We start from the raw sequence: 5,784 nt of genomic DNA, 5'->3' as shown, positions 1-5,784 counted from the left end.
TTTATCAAAATATATATTCTTATTATCCACTGATCATAAAATTTTACATTATATTAACTTCGGAAAATTCATTGTAGTAATTGTATTTAATAGCATCCTAATGTTCTATTATTTCCTACTTCGAATTTTCCCAATACATCTTTATGTAGAAATGAGAACACATTATATATATATATTTTTTTATGTCTACCACATTCAGCAGCAGGGAATGTGGGGCTCAGACTTGTTCCATTGAAAGCTTGACTAGACCTGACAAGAGAGAAATAATCCAGGGACTAACTAAATTACATACCGAGAAAACGCAATGTAATAAATTAGACAGTGTAAGTCTGATTTTATTTTTCCCCAGTTTAAAATTGAGAAAAGGAGAGGGAGTCCAATTCTGTCCCCATTTAAGGTAAAATCTCTAACTGCATTTTATTTGAAGGGTACACAGATGGTTTGTTAGTGATAAAGGTAAAAGCGAAATTACTCAAGTCCAATCATCATTTTTATTTAAACTTTGAACATAGAAACTTACGTTTGTATCCTGTTTCATGGGAAAATAGACTTGCTTTACTTGTAAAGAGTATATTGAAATTTAATCTTACCATCCATATGTGTAACAAACCATAAAAATCAAATGAAGGATTATTTTAATTAAACTTTGCCAAATTATTCAAATTTTCTGAATTCTAATAACATTTGCATGATAGAACCTATGAATACTAATAATCCTGTTGAAAGTCTAAGTGTTTGTTAATATTGATTTTGTTTTTATGTTCAAAGCTGGTTACTCTATATTAAATTTCTACTTTGGAGTACTATGTAAAATTCGCATTCTAGAAAGATTGTTTTCGTGACATTTTTGTTTATGTTAATTGATTAGCCCCTAGATTCTTCTAAGCAAATAGACAAACATTTTATTTAAAAAAAGAGGTCTTTACCCAATGATTGCTCATTGTAGTTTCTTCTTAATTAGTATGAAATAAAAAAGTATGATAACTCTTAGAAGCAAATTTGGGAGTAAGTCTTTGTGACTTTAAGTAATTATGCTAAGTAATTAAGTAATGATATTTTCTTGTGATTTTGAGCTTAGGAAATGATTTATTAGCTATTAAGTGAAATGTTAATAATAACATTATTTATCGTGGTCAAAAAGTGGAAACAATATAAATGTCAATCAATTATGATATATCTATACAATGGAATATTATTTAGCAGTAAAAACAAGGAAGAACTGATGCAGAGAAGAATCTCGAAAAACAGTAAGCTAAGTGAAAGATAACAATCACAAAATACCATATATTGTATGATTCCATTTAATTGAAATGTCCAGGATGGTCAAATCTGTAGATAAAGTAGATTCCCGGCTTACTATATTTGGTGAGAAGGAATGGGGAGTAACTGCTAAAGGATTTAAGGTTTCTTTTGCGGGGGATGACGTTCTAAAATTAGATTGTGATGATGATTACACAAGGAATGAATATGTTAAAACTGTTGGATTGTTCACTTTAATTTGGTGAGTTTTGTGGTATGTGAATTATATTTCAATAAAGCTGTTCTTAAAACGGTACAGAAAAACCAGGCTGTAAAATCTGGGTGAAAGAAAAATTAAGCAAAATAGTTCAACATAAAGAGAAATACAGTGTTCTTGACAGATAGCTGAAAGCTGCAACGCACAATCAAGGTGGTGCTTCAAGAACACCTGTGTGTCTTTTGGGTGGGGCCGCACCATTTGGAGCACTGAGGGGCAAGGTGGGAGCATATGACGCATTATTGCATAGAGGCTAAGTTAGAAGGGAGGCCTTCCTATAAAATGGAGGCATTTAGAAGACAGCAGCTTCCGCAGATCAAGGCAAGGTGGAGAGACTGTCTCACTTTAGGAAATGGTGGCATATCTCCTTCTTCCTGCTGTAGTTCTGAATAGGGCAGGAAAAAATCTTCCCTGCAAGTAATTAAGCATAAAATTGAGCTCATATTGACTTGGAGTTCAAATTCACTGTTTTTACTAAAATACCTTTTCTCACACTCTGCACATTCTCTCCTCCTATGCCTGGAAAATAATCATTAGTAATCAGTTTTAAAACTAATGTTTAAAATGTGTTTAAAATTTTGCCCTTTGGGTCCTGTCCTCTTTGCAACTATCAAAATGCGAATTATTTATGAAAAAATAGACTTAAGGTAATACCACAGATAGAATTACAATACAAACAGGACTTAGTAAAAATACTAACAAATGGGAAAAACAGAGCTCAATTAGGATGAGTGGCTGGGCACAGTGGCTCACGCCTATAATCCCAGCAGTTTAGGAGACTGGAGATGGGAGGACTGCTTGAGCTAGGAGTTTGAGGCCATCCTGGACAAGACGGTGAGAACCTTCCTCTACAGAAAATGTAAAAATTAGCTGGGGGCCGGGCTTGGTGGCTCATTCCTGTAATGCCAGCACTTTGGGAGGCCGAGGTGGGTGGATCACTTGAGATTAGGAGTTCGAAACTAGCCTGGCCAATCATGGTGCAAACCTGTCTCTACTAAAACTCCAAAAATTAGCTGGATGTGGTGGTGGGCACCTGTACTCCCAGCTACTGGGGAGGCTGAGGCAGGAGAATCACTTGAACCTGGGAGGCAGAGGTTGCAGTAAGCTGAGATTACACCACTGCACTGCAACCTGGGTGACAGAAATGGACTCGTTCTCAAAAAAATTAAAAATAAAAAAATAAAATTAGCTGGGTGTGGTGGCTCATACCTCTAGTTCCAGCTACTCAGGAGGCTGAAATGGGAGGATTGCTTCAACTCAGAGATCAAGGTGGCAGTGAGTACCGTGATCACGCCATGGCTCTTCAACCTGGGGAACAAAGTGAGACCTCCTTCTCTAAAAAAAAAAAAGAAGAAGAAAGAGCCAGTGGAAAGAAAATAAAGAAAAGCACAAACTTCAGAATGAAGTCTGTAGAAGATAAAGATATTGAACTTATCAGGAAAGTAAATATAACATTAGTTTCAAAAATATTAATGTAGATGAAAAATATGATGATCAAAGATGAGACAAATATTTACCAAATTGAAATAAAGATAAAATAATTAAAATAAAAAATTCAATGGAGAGCTTTTATATTACATTGGTACCTATCAATCATATAAATAGTTGGACTCAATTTATGCCAGATATTATGCCAGGTGTTTTATGTGCTTTTTGTCATTTCCTACTTTGAAATAACTCTACAAGGTTTGTACTATTTATATCCCCATTTCACAGATAAGGAAGCTGAGAGGAAAAAAGGGGGATGATGCGAACTAACTTATCTACAATCACATAGCTAATAAGCTAGGATTTGAACAAATGAATTGTGACTCCTGAGTTTGCACCTTTATTTATCTTACTTTACTGTTTGGCAAAAGATAATACAAATGAACAAATAAGTGTATGTTATAAAGTATGAAATTTTAACTTGTTGACATAGGAGGCAACAGAAAGAGATAAAAACTTTAGAAAAATAGTTATATTTAGACATGTAAGACATGCCAATTTAGAAATTGTAGGGTGATCAAAATTTATAGTGATGTATAATTATATAATTATAGATATAATATAGTTGTAAGTATTATAAGTGTTATATTTCATATATAAAAAGTCATTCGTATCCTTATTCTATATTTTCTGCATGATTCTAAAGCCCTTGAGATTGTATATACTTTTTGTTTATTTGTTTATTATCTCTCTAGTTTCACTAGTAAATTCCTAAAAAACAGATTTCCCAAAGTGTGTAACATGGAATATTAGCCCCACAAGATTTTGTATAAAACAAAAAAAAATTTTCATTAAATAAGAAGTTTGGAAAATACTGCATCACAGCCACAAAATAATTATCTTGCTCTCAAACAAAAGAAAGCAAAATTGGGCCCTGAACCAATTGGTATCAGAAGGAACTAGTATTCATCAGAATCTACCTTCTGAAAGTTGTTTTCTTTTTTTTTTTTTTGAGACGGAGTCTCACTCTGTCACCCAGGCTGGAGTGCAGTGGCCAGATCTCAGCTCACTGCAAGCTCCACCTCCTGGGTTTACGCCATTCTCCTGCCTCAGCCTCCGCAGTAGCTGGGACTACAGGCGCCCGCCACCTCGCCCGGCTAGATTTTTGTATTTTTTTAGTAGAGACGGGGTTTCACCATGTTAGCCAGGATGGTCTCAATCTCCTGACTTTGTGATCCGCCCGTCTTGGCCTCCCAAAGTGCTGGGATTACAGGCTTGAGCCACCGCGCCCGGCCGAAAGTTGTTTTTCAAACAGATCAGCAAGTATGTAATGATTTGAATAACCAAATAGGGAATAGGAACATCCACCAAAAAAGCCAAAGCTTTGGATGGATAAGAACGACTGTTACTCAATAAGTTATTAACAAGAGCATGTTAGGGATACATATTTGTGGAATCCCTATAAACAGACTCAGGTAGCAGAGGCACATAATCTTACATAGTTCGGTTATCTTGTTTTACATGCCAATAATAGTTTTTAACCTTTCCTTTTAAAGTAGCTCTGCTACCAAAAATATGCAGTTTAATAAAATATTATGAAAATTGTTTTACAAAAAAAGTGATGGAGAGGTCATAGAACAAAAGAAAGATAATATCAGGGGAACCAGCCCCAATATTTCAACATAGGTTCTTTTCTATTTTCCCTAAGTGTCGGCTGATCTGAGAAATAAAGGAAAAGAGCACAAAAGAGAGAATTTTTAAAGCTGGGTGTCCGGGGGAGACATCACATGTCAGCAGGTTCTGTGATGCCCCTTGAGTCATAAAACTAGCAAGTTTTTATTAGTGATTTTCAAAGGGGAGGGAGTATACGAATAGGGCATGGATCACATAGATCACGTGCTTCAAAGGCAATAAAATATCAAAAGGCAAACGGGCAGGGCAAGGTCACAAGGCCAGGGTGAAACTAGAATTACTAATGAGGTTCCCTGTTCCGTTGCACACACATTGTCATTGATAAACATCAAGAAACAGGGTTTGAGAACAGAGAACCGGTCTGACTAAAATTTACTAGGCAGGAATTTCCTAGTCCTAGCAAGCCTGGGGGTGCTGCAGGAGACTAGGGCATGTTTCATCCCTATCTAAAACTGCATAAGGTAGACACTCCCAGAGCAGCCATTTTAGAAGCCTGCCCCTGGGAATACATTCTGTTCCCAGGGCTGTTAATTATTAATATTCCTTACTGGGGAAAGAATTCAGTGATATTTCTTTTGCCCATTTTCGGCAATAAGAGAAATATGGCTCTGTTCTGCACAGCTCCCAGGCAGTCAGACTTAATGTTTATCTCCCTTATTCCCTTAATGTCGCTGTTATCCTGTTCTTTTTTCAAGGTGCCCAGATTTCATATTGTTCAAACACACATGCTTTATGAACAATTTGTGCGGTTAACACAGTTATCACAGGGTCCTGAGGCAACATACATCCTCAGTTTACGAAGATGACAGGATTAAGAGATTAAAGTAAAGAAGGCATAGGAAATTATAAGAGTATTGATTGGGGAGGTGATAAATGTCCATGAAATCTTCACAGTTTATGGTCAGAGACTGCAGTAAAGACTGGCATAAGAAATTATAAAAGTATTAATTTGGGGAACTAATAAATGTCCATGAAATCTTCACAATTTATTTTCTTCTGCTGTGGCTTCAGCAGGTCCCTCCATTCAGGATCCCTGACTTCCTGCAACAATCACCAGAAAATAAAGTTAGTTACCTTTAAGATAGCTCTGGGAAAAAAAAAAAAAAAAAAAAAAAAAAAAAAAAAAAACCCACCAAAAACAAAAAAAA

Source organism: Rhinopithecus bieti, unplaced genomic scaffold, assembly GCF_001698545.2.
Source record: "Rhinopithecus bieti isolate Rb0 unplaced genomic scaffold, ASM169854v2 scaffold_9996, whole genome shotgun sequence".
Taxonomy (NCBI): Eukaryota; Metazoa; Chordata; class Mammalia; order Primates; family Cercopithecidae; genus Rhinopithecus; species Rhinopithecus bieti.
This window is presented reverse-complemented; position numbering follows the sequence as displayed.